Source organism: Ostrinia nubilalis, chromosome 4 (assembly GCF_963855985.1).
Source record: "Ostrinia nubilalis chromosome 4, ilOstNubi1.1, whole genome shotgun sequence".
Lineage (NCBI taxonomy): Eukaryota > Metazoa > Arthropoda > Insecta > Lepidoptera > Crambidae > Ostrinia > Ostrinia nubilalis.
In genome coordinates this window covers 6864829-6879237 of record NC_087091.1, presented here as the reverse complement: position 1 = coordinate 6879237, position 14409 = coordinate 6864829, and positions in this window count along the sequence as shown.

Genomic DNA, 14409 nt, shown 5'->3' with positions numbered 1-14409 from the left:
CACACAATTAGAACAACCGTTTCACCTTGAAGGGTGGAATTTTAAAATACTCGTAGTCGTATGAGAAGACACGTGCTTTTATCTCTATTAGTAGCCTAAAAATAAAGCTTCAAAAATAACATACTTCCATACAAACTTTCAACCTCATGAGACTTGAATCGAAAATGGCTTTCTTTTCTCGTCTAAATATTTAAAGTAACACGTAAAAAGTATTTGGTTAGTGAGTTCTATGCCTGTTTTCACCATCAATCCCTAATTTTTAAGTGACCCCTATGGTAACACATTAATTTAGTTTTAATAGGGGTCACTTAAAATTAGCGATTGATGATGAAAACGGGAATTACAGTCTCTTTTTTGGTACCTTACAGATAATGGTAAAAATCCAAATCGGATTACATGAAACGTAACTAAGAACACAGAAGTGAAACTTAGACCAGCTTTAACGCCAAGTAATGTTAGCTACAAACACATTAGCACCTCCAAGGAATGTCGTACTAGAGTACCGCTGTCGGACAGCTGTTGCTTGAAACTTGTAAGCCATACATCTTGTCTTGAATAACTTCGCCACTGCAGTTAATAAGGTGCCGTCCAACGCGTGAGTGGCGCCATCTGTGGCATGACGTTGTAAATCTTGAACTGTGAAAACTTGACAATGTTTGTTTTAAGCAGTGTTGATATACCTACTTTAAAATGCTACAGATGCTAGCTGTGTGGTTCTGACAGATAGAATTGGACCTCTACCACTATTACTCTCTAGGTAATCTTGCAATAATTTATTATCGTGCCATTTTGTCAATTTTGCGCTATAAAGCCTATACATTTGTCGTTTCAAATCATAGATAAAATGTTCATCGCGCCGGCTCCTATAATACTAGCCCGGCTGGATGGTATTAAAGGCAAGACTAAGGGACATGTATGCGAACATCGGACCTGCCCAAGCCATCTATCTATCTTCTATCTTCTTCTATCTATCTATCTGTTCTAAAGGCCACATCAAAGTGAAGACAAAATAACCTAATAATGTTTACAATGATTGAAATAATAACCAAAGTAGGTAACTTAGCTTGTTTTCAAAAGTGAAAAAGTTTAGTGTTCACAACGACATTTGTACAACAAATTACATTTATAGTTTGGAAAATCTAAGTTACAAACTGAATAAAGAGCACATACGGAACTCTGTGACTACGCACAAGCCGTACCTTTCCTTTATCAACACAATTTTATTGTATTTTCGCGGCCTTCAAACTTTGTTATTTACTTTTATTCAATAACAAGCGAGTCATTTTGTCGTATTCACAACTTTGTGCTACGAGGTAGCCGTAGTATGAACTGCTACGATTCGACAAATTCGTAGCAACTTGTCGTAGTTCTGTAGAGTGCTATACACAAAACTGTTGATAGAGACGCTTCAATGTGTATTATTTTTTGTAAAAAAGATTATTAGTAATTTGTTATTTTACAAATTACTAATAGTCCCGTTAGCCCCTCGCTCGTACTAAGCTAAGTATGCTTATATCATGAGTGAGCTCACCACAATAGTCGAGCGGCGCGGTGGGGACCGAGTCGGCCAGTCTGACCCCTTCACCGTTCGGCTATCATGGCCAAATTTATTTTAGTACCTACTAGCTTTTACAATATTTTTATTTGTACATGTCACCGTAAAATTTCAAATTCCTCAAGGTGCGTACGGATTGCGCGTACCTTGGTATGGACTGGTCCATACATACATGGACTAGGCGTTCCGCATACGCGTAAACTGAGTACCTACAATCCGTACGCACCTATATATTATAAACTGACGGAGTTCACAATGTCAAGTTGACGTATACAATTATACTTGCATACCTAAACATAATTAAATTAGTCTTTGACCTAGATCTCATTGAAATAAACAATGATCAAGTCTCTGAATAATTTAATGTTATGTCTGTATCCATTACTAATCGTAACTTAAGTTCGTTCCAATTAGGCTTTCGATCTAGTAATGCATGAATGCTTTATTTACTCGCTTAGTTTTGTATTTGTATTCACTTAGGCTGAGTTGCACCATCTTATTTTAACTTTGAGAAACGTCAAAAATCTGTCAAACTCTATACAAAAAGCACCTGTTAGTGTTATTGTAACGGTTAAAATAAGGTGGTGCAACTCAGCCTTAGTCAATTGGGTACTGGATTTTACTAATGCCTCGTGAAAATAATTTAATTTTCACTTTAAAATTTTGCATCATCATCATCTCAGCCACAAGACGTCCACTGCTGAACATATGCCTCCCCCAATGCTATCCATGTTGCCCGGTTGGTAGCGGCCTGCTAAAATTTTTAGAAAAATTAAAATGAAGTTCTAAATTCTAGAGTTCAAAATCGTAAAAAACGTCAAATGAATACACAACAATTACTACTTTCTTTAGTTTCTTTTACAAAAAAAGTATTTAAGTATTTTTATATCCGTTGCCTCTAGTACCCATAGTATAAGATATGCTTAGTTTGGGATTAAAGACGCAGTATAAAATGTCCAAGGATATTTTATTTATTAGTAACTAAAGAACTAATATTAGATAAACAATATTTATTTCGATTGTAAGTTTGAATCGAGTACTATTGAATTTCATTGGCTAAATTCTATATGTATTTGGATCTGTGATCCTTATTTTGAGTTACGGACTTATCATTGAACTAGCGGCCCGCCCCGGCTTCGCACGGTTGCAATGAGCTTTGCCGGCTTTTCTCTTCTATAATATGCATGTTTTATAGTTAACTATAAACCTTCCTCTTAAGTCACTCTATCTATTAAAAAAATCGCATCAAAATCCGTTGCGTTCTAAGATCTAAGTATACATAGAGACTGACAGCGGAAAGCGACTTTGTTTTATACTATGTAGTGATATAACGTTTCATTACTGCAAATGTTCTCAAGTGTACTTATAAATAAACAATCCACAAACGCATTTCTATCCCACTGTTTCCCATACTTCTGTATGACAGCTCACGAGAAACGGGCAGAGGTATGTCACGAGTGGCACTCGCATCACGAGAGAGGCAAGTGGCATTTTGAAGGCTGAAGTGGCACTCGTACTGTTTTCTCGCATTTTTCAGTTTATTTCTTTATCTTGTTCTTGACGTGAGTATTTGAGTACTTCGGTTTAGTTGTTGCTTTATTATTTCTTGTATATTTTTACCCGACTGCGCCAGAAGGAGGGTTATGTTTTTTAAGTACGTAAGGAGGGAAATTGATGCCATTCTAGGGATATATCAAGTAGATGCTCTGTGGTTTGATATGATAATGAAATGTATAACTTATTGAAAGGGAAACCAACTGAAAATAGAAGTCGTGATAAGACGTAAACTAAAACACATAATTGATAAAGGCAAATGAACGAAGGATTCCTTTTAACATTCCTAACTTTTTTTTACACGTAGGTACCTATATCAAAGAAGAAAAGAGAGTAGTTTTATCGATATTCAAATCAATTCATAAGTGAAGAAAAAGCACGTCAAACCAATACGTTTCATAGTTGTAATACTAAAATACTAATACTACCACTATCTTCACTATAGCATTCCACTAACAAAATATCCTTAAGGTGTCAAATACTAAAGTGATCATAGTTGGATAGTTATAGCATAAGTTAATCAAGCACTTAGCTGGCCCACTTCCGTATTAATGGAAGGCGCAATGTTCAGCCAGAGCTGGTAGCGTATTAACAATATACATTGACTGCAGACCGGTAAGCTGAAGCTGGACCGCATATTAGCAATATACTTAGCAGAGTATACTAAGAAACTGGCATAGGCAGTATACGAAACATTGTCTTCATTTTCATGTCAGTCTATTGAAGTATACCTGTGCCAATAATAAATGGAGAAAATCGATTACAATTGAATTAAACAAGTTCGAGGGAAATGGGTTAAATTTGGGGATTTTTCGTTCTATTTACCTAGATCATTTTCATTGGACCTTATCCGCTTAGATGAATCAGTTTTATAAATAAAGTTCAAGGTACAGACAACAGTATGATGTGCTGATATATTCTGACCATAATTTTTTATGCAAATTCGCACCTATTATAACTGCAAAAGGTTCATTGTTTAGCTTGATCATTAAGTACATACATTTTATCGGCGACATACCCTAAATTTCCTTCCGATAAGTAGATATCGTTAAAGATGGCCTCTCAAAACGGACGGTAGCTCACATAATTGTCAAATCAATTAGTAGTTCTCGAAGCGTAATGACGCAATTTTCAGAAGCAAATACAGATAGCTCATTCTCATGGACAATGACTAATAAATGATAAATAAATTTAATCATCATCATTTCAGCCATAGGGCGTCCACTGCTGAACGTAGGCCTCCCCCAAAGATTTCCATCTTGATCGATTCGTAGCGCCCTGCTACCTTTATGATGTCGTCGGTCCACCTTGTGGGTATTTATACCGGAAATAAATTCAATACATTATTACAATTCACTTATGACTGTATTTTCTTATGTACTTGGGAACTCGAGAGCCTATTATTGGGATATTGCAATATCCCAATAATAGGCTCTCGAGTTATATGTATCTCACTCGTAGATTAGGTTATGTAATTTACTTTCTGCGCTGTTGAATTAAAATACATTGTCTTTATATACTGCTATTGTGGAATAATAGATCCTTATGTTATCTAGTCCGTTCTTTATGTGTGTGGAGCGGGTCACGCATACTTATCGCGTATCACGTTGTTACGTCTGGAGTTGTAGAGGATTATATAAATCTCAGTGGAATAAATAACTTACTTGTTTATTTTGTCGCAGTGTCAAAAAATAGTGTATTATGATAACCTTACTGGCACTGGCTTGTCAAGAACATCTGAACATTTATGTACCTAGTAAGTATATTGTACGCTTGCAATATTTTCTAGGCGATAAATACTATCTGACAAAAATACTTGAGTGAAACATGCGGCGAATATTGAAAACCACGGCTTCAATCATCATCATCTTCTTCATCATCAACAGCCCTTTACAGCCCACTGCTGGACTATGAGCCTCATCCACTTTAGTGCGGCTTTACTTTACGGCTTCAATAATACAGTAAAATGCTCGTCAGACTGTGAAATTTTTAAAGCCTTATCGCATCTACCACATAGGTATATAAGATGCCTCAGTGTTTATCTTGAAGACGTAGGTAGGTACTTACCTACTCCTATCCTCAGAATAAAAAATATGTATTTTCTGAAAACACTATTTTATTGAATAGAAATTTTTAATAGTCCAATCAATTGACCTCATTGAGCTACTAAATCCAAAGCCGAGATGTGAGCCTACTCTGTCCCTATTATATCCCATCTTCGTCTCAGTAAGTACCCCATTGTGGGATGATTGAAAGCCTTTGTGACGTATTTAGTGAGCTATCGGGATGAATAGATACGCCCCAAGCACGGCTAAAGCCAGCTAATTGCCAATATTCTGTTTTGTTAGCAAATGCTTAACAAAATGTTCTGGTTAGCGCTAAGCGTTCACAAAAAGTATAGTTGGAACTGGATTCGTTCCAAATGTTCGGAATAAAGAAGTTTGGAAGTAATCTGGTTGGAAATGCTGTTCTTTCTTAAAAAGCCTGTGTTGGAACGACGCTCTCATATTTAGTGACCGTTACTATCAGACTACTGGGTATAAGTAGTTTAAGTTGGTGGAAGTGCAGCATTTTGAATTCGAGTAACTACGTCATAATCATAGTAATACAAAAAAGTCTGCCGAGTGGGTTGAATTTATTGCTCAATAGAATCGAACAACAGTTTTTGTCCAAAGATTTTCTAGAACGTTTTTTGTGGTTTCTTTGTAATTATAGTAAAGACGATAGTTGAGCCAAACCTTCGTCAGTAAAATGTCCTGTAATAAAATACAAACGATACAGAAAGAATAGACAATGGCGACACAAAATAGTAAAGCATTCCATATTTTGAAATAGGTATAATAAAAAAACTTACTGTCCGTACTTCTGTTTGATAAATCACTTTATAATCTACGCTAACTAATGAAAACTAAATATTTTATATATTTTCTCATTGATGACGTTGTCGTGACTCACAATGAATCTTAAAATAAAAATACATTTTTCAATTAACTTGAGTGCAAAACGTACAAGATTGGGTACCATTACCCCGTAAACAGGGAGCTTTGTTGTCGTGGCCATATTTCACGAGTGGAGCTTCGCCCAGCGGGGCCGTATTTTAACATGTCGCGAAAATAACCTCCATCACACTACTAAATATTTTAGCACCTACACGCGTAAATCAGAACGGTAATTAGACTAATGAAATTACGGAATGAATGCTTATTCATTTGTAATAGTCCCACAGGTAACGTTTGAATGTTATTGAATAAACGAAAACATGGTGGCATTTTCTTAGCGAATTAATTATGATTAATAATATTTTCATTCTAAGTTAATGGTCAGGGTGGCTGTTTGATAAAGGACCGACTGATGATGGTGATGTTTAGAATCTCTTTGAAATTATTTTTCCACTGTTAAACATTTTTGTTTAGCTCTACCTTAACGCCAAATGGGTTATACTAACTATACCTTTGCACTATTTTTGTTACAAAATATAGTTTCTATTAAAACTGTCAAGTGCCACAATTTTTTTTAGGGGAAGAATTAACAGCAGTACATATTAGTATTCTGTGGTTTCAGCGTGAAGAAATCATGATGAGTTCGTTTTCTGAGTTGCAACTTAATCATCTTCTTCATACTTCATTATCATCATCATCTCAGCCACAGGATGTCCACTGCTGAACATAGGCCTCCCCCAATGCTTTTCTGCTACCTTTATGATGTCGTCGGTCCACCTTGTGGGTGGACGTCCCACGCTGCGTTTTCCGGTACGCGGCCTCCACTCCAGAACCTTGCTGCCCCATTGGCCGTCAGTTCTGTGCCCTGCCCATCTTAACTATGCAATTTAATTTCCAAAGGCGAAATTCTACTGCATAGATTCACCAGACTTGTTTGGTAAATTATCGACAATTTCTAACATATCGTCTAAGATTAAATTACAAGACTGAACATAATGATGAACAGACGACAACGCATCAGGCTAAAATCACCCTTAATAAGAGTACATAAGATGCTATGGTTCTTAGTTTATTACGCTGTCTTCTGTAGTCTATACAATCCCTTAAAACTACAAGTATTTCACCCTCCTGACCCAGTAAGGCACAGCCACGTCGCACGGCTGGGTGAGACTCGTTACGTCATCAAATATTTATTTAACTATTATGTCAGCATTATTAATAATTTCCGATACCAGTATTGACATAATGAACCTTAAATACAGAACGATAAGGTTAACAGAACTTACTGAAAATCGTAAATAAATGAAGTTAGATGTAACCAATTTTAAATAACATTTTAAACACATCATAGGTTTGAAACCATATTACTGTTACAAAAACATCGGGCTCTATCTAGTATGTGAAAAAAAAACACCAAATTAAGAATTCAATCCAGGCACACTCACGTCACAATGTGTACATTTCAATCCAGGCACACTCACGTCACAATGTGTTTTTTTCACATACTAGAGCCAGATGTTTTTGAAACAGTAATATGGTTTCAAACCTATGATCTGTTTTATGAAGAATATGAAAAATGAAATAACAAAAAATATTTATTTGCAGAATGTACATTACATGTTACATAATAAGATATAACAGAACACATTCACATAGAAAACATCTATTTAGCCATTTTCTATGTGGTTAAGGATTCCAAGTGAAGTTCGCTTCCACTTTCAGCCTGATCATCACTTTCCATTTAGTGAGAGGTACACCAAGAGCTTCCTCTTTAGACAAAAAATCACCTTCTTTTTAAATTATGATACAAAGTTCAACCAAGACATTTTCCAGCAACAAATGCATACCATAAGCACCAGCATCGCAATCTACAATGCTTATTTTTTGCAACGGTCACACAGGAAATAGCCAAGCTATAATCCCGGATTTACCCTAGAGTATCCAAGCCACAAGTTCTGCTATTTTTTTCCTAATTCGTTTTACTCTGTCTCGACACAAAAGGAAGTTTTCCTATAAAGCACTTACTTAATTGAACGTTTTGAATCGCCTTGGAACAATGGCTCGGGCACAGATTTTAAAAGACCATTGTATTGGTGTGTGCTACAAAGAAATTGTGTTAAGCGCTCGAGTTTTCTTCTTACTTGAAGCTCAAGTAAAGTGTTTCTCTATTTACTGGATTACCCTTCAATATTTTAACTTAAACATATTTGATTTGGCATGACAAGATTACAAAAGTTCTTATACGTAGAGGCATTTCTTAGTTCTATCTTTTCAGGCTTATACCTACACTAGTGAGCCACCCCGGCTTCGCACGGGTGCTAAGTATACATTAAGCCTTCCTCTTGAATCACTCCATCTATTAAAAAAAACCGCATCAAAATCCACTGCGTAGTTTTAAAGACCTAAGCATACATAGGGTACAGACTGCGGAATGCGACTTTGTTTTGTACTACGAGTATCAACGAACGAACGAAACGAACGAGTAGTGATAAAATCAATATTCATTTACCTGTACAAACAATTTTCAAGACCAATTTGAGACAACAAAACCCACGCGAGCATAGCCACAGGAAAAAGCTTATTTATAAATTGGTTTTTAACCTTGAGTCTAAGTTGCTGGTATAGAGGTATTACTTTCAGGCTACTATTTTTCTGATAAACCTAAGGATTAAGTGGACTTGTGTAAGTCCCACCCACTTAGATCGTCTAACACTTTCAAAGAGTCACTGAAGGCCAGTTTTCTTTTGTATATTAATGAACGTAAGTACACAATCTGAGGCGATATCTAAATAATTTATTGCCACACCAGGTGTCGCCTCGAAGACGAATTTACATACCGGGGGCAAGAAGGGGGGTATAATTTATCACCACGCATTTTCGTTGACTCAAAAAGCGATGAATTAGAGATAATGAGGTCCAACTGATCCTATTGGGAATGTTTTGGAACAAATACTAATTTATTGTTGGATCGGTGGGGCAATTGCGGAACTCGCTGAATTGAATTATAAGTAATTTGTGAGCAATGGGCAATTTATTGTTCGTGAATGCGTTGAAAGATCAATATTTTTGGTAATACCTACCGAAAACGTGCAGTCGCGTTAATGTTTAATTTAATTTGTGATGTCAAGTAAAAAATTTAAGTACTTAGAACTCAAAAGTATTGGTTAGTTCACTTTGCTTATCAAGTTACAGTTGTTTAACAGATATCGATTACTGAATTATTAGGTAAGTTAATGCTGACGTGATTTTGACCATACTTTGTATTGTCTCTATATGTATAATTGAAATCCTTGCGTAACAATGTATGAAAAAACAATAAAAAAGACAAAAACTTTGTATACTCGTACGTTACTCATCCTCATGAGTTATATTCAGATAAAGTACTTATTGCTGCCATAAAATAAGCCGCGTGGAAAAAATAAAATCGCCCGTAGTAGTTTAAATGTACGCAGTTGAAATGTTTCACTGCTAACATTTGTGTCTCCTGTGGGATTCAAAGTTTTTGTCCGCGTAAATACAGACATACAATTCCAGCTGATTTGTTTCTATTTAAAAAATTCTGTTTTCTGTGTTTTTTAGCTTCGGTTGTTTTTGTATCTGAAGGATTCATTAATCATCATCATCATTTCAGCTACAGGATGTCCACTGCTGAACATAAGCCACCCTAAAGATTTCCAGATTGACTGGTTGGTAGCGGAGAGCATCCTGTGCCTTCATTTATGAGGTGGTCTGTCCACCTTGTACATCCCTTAACTTTATGAAATAGGTAGTATGTTAAATTTGAAAATATCAAGCATGTTAGGTATAACGCAATCACTTTAGTAGTAGTTGTGCTTTTTTTATGTAAAAAGTAAATAAGTAAAATTATACTTTGTGAACTTTCATTTTATGCTTTTAAAACTATTTTTTTTTATGTTTTAATCCTAAAATAGGCATCATTTCTGATTTAAACAATTGAAACCTCCAGCGCCTCCAATTACCGGCGTACAATCGTTATTCTGTCTCTTGTTACTATTGTTCGTAAAACAATTAGTCATCATCACAACTTCGGAGAAGGCTGTGAGAAGCAAAAACGCGGTTTTTCATGAAAACTTCTAGGAAATTTTGTTCTGAACCCGAATAAGTAGGCATTTCACCGAAATTCTAAAATAACACCCGTAGTTTACAAACCTAACATAGCACTGTACAATAACTACAATTTTAAAACAAAGTCTTTTAATAGATAGAGTGAAGTTTTTAAGTATAAATTGTACCTGTGCGAAGCAGGGGCGGGTCGCTAGTACCTAATAAATCAACCGTTTAAGTTTAACCGTATATGGATCTATGTCATCACTTTGTCATCATCAGCTTATTTAGTCTCCACTGCAGGAGCACGTCCTCTAATTTACCATAGGCAAATGAAGGGTTTGACCTACACCATAGTGGAAACAAATACCATGCCTAAGTCTAGGCGCAGACCACCGAATTTTGTTGGCCTATAGTTGGGTCGGGCTGTTACTCAGTATGGACATGGATGAAAGTGTGCACTACACCGATTTAGTATCGGGGAATTTTTCATACAAATTAAAATCTAAAACTGGAACTCGGTGATCTGCGCCTAGGCTTACACTATTCACGCTGGCCAGACGAATATGGAAAGCTCGATTTTCGCATAATTGACAGAACTACACGGCACTTTGGTTTATGAATTAGCTGTCAAGGAAAAAATTGTGAAAATATTCACTGTTATAATATTAGTCGCTTAAAAGCCATTTAAGTTCTATCACCACGTAAGTCATTTTTTGCGGTTTTGACATGTTGATGCCTGTACAGAACGTTCGTAATAGATGTAAATATAAATAAATGTATTTTGTATTCGTTTCGTAGCTTATAATAGACCCTGCAATGTATAAAGAAATAGCGTTAGAAATAGACACAGAGATGTATGTTGTTTGTGCAATAAAGATAAGCTAGGCCAGAAAAGTAGGCAATTGTTATCTTTATCTGTCATTTGAATTATATAGTGTTTTGTTGTATTTCTTGAGCTTCACATTCATGTAAGATTGTGTTAAGTCATTTTGTTTGTACTGTGTTCTATTATCTTTTATTTGTGTCTTTATATCGTGTCTTTATTGCTCGTGTCTTTTTGTATTTGTTAATTTGTATAGTTGATTTATTATTTGCACTGAACTCTGTAAATCATATTGTATTTGGAATGAAAATAAATTAACTTGTTGTTGGTGTTGGCTTCATTTAGAAAGGGACAAATAGGTAGGAAAAATAGGTAGTTAGAAAAGATAGGAAAATAGGTACTCACCCTCCGACGGAGGACAGAGACAGACATATCGGAAATAGAGCCGTAATCGCTTTACGGTATTGCCTTTTCGAGAGAAAAAGCAAGCATTTGTTGTCTCGCTCCCACTAGCGGCCCTCGCTCACACCGTACTGCGTCTCGCTCGCACTCGCTCCGTCCTTGTCGCACGGAGGCACGCGATACGGCGTTAGATTAATGCGTAGGCGTCACTAGTGGAGAGTGGCATGGTGGGCCCAAATATAGCGGTGGTCCGAGCCAAAAACACAGTCCACTTGAAGATAGCTACGAAGTAACAACTAAGAAACAAGAAGTCCCTAGAAGCCAACAGCAGCCAGTACAAGCCCACTCAGGAAATAAGGGGTTGTTATTTCACTACACCCCCTCCCCGCTACCCCGCTACGTGAACACCGGCGAGAGAGAGACGGCGACATCTCTGCATCGGGCGCTTCTTCTTCGAGCCTTCAACAACTCCCAGGCGCAACTCCAGTAACCCGTGGGGCGTACCCCACATTTTGGTCCTTGACGAAGCCGGATTACGTCGGGTTGTTGAAGAAACTTTGGAAGAATTGAAGACAGAAAATGCCAGTGACAAGATCGCGCAGCGGAGGCTCAAGAGTCGGAGCCACGGAAAGTACATCGGAGTACACCATGTCGACTGCCGTTGCGGACGAACAAGGGACTAGTCAGACGGAGACGACGGCGTCGCAGCGCACCGTGCCAGTGCAGCGCGCCGCTCCGGGGCAGGGCGAGCGCACGCAGGCGCCCCTGCCACACACATCCGCGCAGCCGCCGCTGGCGGAGCAGCAGAGAAGAGCTGCCCAGCGGCCGCTGTCAACATTGGGGCCGGCGCAGCCGCCGCTGAGGACAGACCAGCGGCCGCCGCAGCCGGCAACGGGAGCCGGAGAGCCAACGCTGCAGGAGCAGCGTCGCCAGGCTGAGCTACGGACCCGGCCAGTATCGTCGCCCGAGTCGCCGCCCCCTGCGGAGCAGGGGCCGACGCGGCTCGAGCGCCCCGCGGCGCCAGCGAGATCAACAGCAGCGCCGCCGAGATCGACGGCAACGACGAAGAAATCGAAGCGCACCCGCAAGTTACTTGAAGCCAGGGAGGAGCTACTGCGACTGCAAGTGAAGCTTGCGGCCGCCAAGGTGGCCGCCCTGGAAGCAGACAGCGACTCAGAAGAGGACGTGGACACGGTGATGGAGGAAGCGGACCACAACGCACGGGTGAACAACTGGTTGGATACCAGTGTGCCGCCCATGCCCATCGCCACCGAGCCGCCCCTGGCCATCGCCAGCGAGCCGCACAGAGCGCCGGAGCCACCGCCACCGCTGGGGGACATAGAAGATAGAAGGCCTCAAGCCATAGAAGTCCCTCAGGCACCGGCGGGAGCCGGCGCGCCCGCGCCGCTCCACCACCAAGTAGACCTGTCGGAGCTGGCCAGCGCCATAGCGCAGGCCGCCCGCTCCGGACAGCACAACAACAACAGCAAGATGTTCGCAGAGCTGCCATACTTCGGGGGGTCGCATCACGAGTGGCTTTCATTCAAGGCCGCGTACTTCGAGACGCAGAGCGGGTTCACGGACTTGGAGAACCTCACCCGCCTGCGCAGAAGCCTCAAGTCGAGAGCAAGAGAAGCCGTCGAGAGTTTGTTGATATACAACTCTAACCCACGCGACGTGATGAAGATTTTGGAGGCAAGATTCGGGAGGCCGGACGCCATAGCTGTCGCAGAAATGGAGAAAATTAGAAGCTTGCCGCGCCTCGCCGACAGCCCACGTGACTTGTGCATATTTGCGAGCAGGGTCACGAACATAGTCGCCACACTGAAGACCATCGGGAAGCAGCGGTACCTACTCAACCCCGAGATAGCGAAGTTGACAATGGAGAAACTGCCGCCTGCCATGAAGTACCGGTGGTACGACTTCGCCGCAGGACAGCCCACCGACGAGGCCGACATAGAAAAGTTGGCGCGCTTCCTGAACCACGAAGCGGAGATCTGCGGTCCGTACGCGCAGCCGGAAGGGGTCTCGGAGCCGGCGGCGAATCGCAGAAACCACAAAACGTTCAACGCCCAACAGTACGAGGCAGTGAATAGTGAACGTCATAATAGTGAAAGTGAACGGCAATATAGTGAACGCCAGAACAGTGAGCGGCAAAATAGTGAAAGACAGAACAGTGAGCGGCAAAATAGTGATCGTGAAAATAGTGAAATAAACAGAAAGTGCGTGTTGTGCAGTGCTACGGGACACAGTGTCGCGGGATGTGCAAAGTGGAGAGACTCGAACACATCGCAGCGCTGGGACTTAGCGAAAGAAAAGCGATTGTGTTTTCGGTGTTTACGATTCCGCGCGCGTGGACATAACTGCAAAGTGATCAAGTGCAACATAGAAGGGTGTGAAAATGTGCATCATAGAACGCTCCACTACTCCAAGAGGAGTGAGGAGCCGAGTGAAGTGGTAGGTTCGACGTGGACAGGGAAGGGCACGCAAGCCTTCCTGAAAATAGTGCCTGTGCAGATACGCGGCCCGCGCAAGAGAATAGATACGCACGCACTACTCGACGACGGGTCTACGGTGACACTTATTGACGAAGATCTCGCGCAGCAAGCCGGCCTGCGCGGACCGCGGGAACCTCTGCACATCGAGGCCATCGGGAGTGCGCGGGTGGACACCTCCGCGTCCCGGAGGCTCAACATCACGCTGAACCGGTCCGGGCAGGGCAAGCAGCACCGCATACGAGCGCGCACCATCCAGAATCTTAAGCTGTCGCCGCAAAGTGTCAAACTCGAAGACATAGTGAGATGTGAACATCTAAGTGATATACAAGAAAGTGTAGTGCTACATAGTGCGCGGCCGCAAATATTGATCGGCCAGGACAACTGGCACCTGCTCGTCGCACAGGAGCAGAGAATCGGTAAGCGACACCAACCTATCGCTTCACTTACACCGCTCGGCTGGGTGCTACACGGCGCGTGCAATCGCACCGCCGAACAGAAAGTGCACTACACACGGGAAGGAAAGGCAACGAAACGAACGGGCGCACGGTCCTACAAACCGTTTGTGGCGCA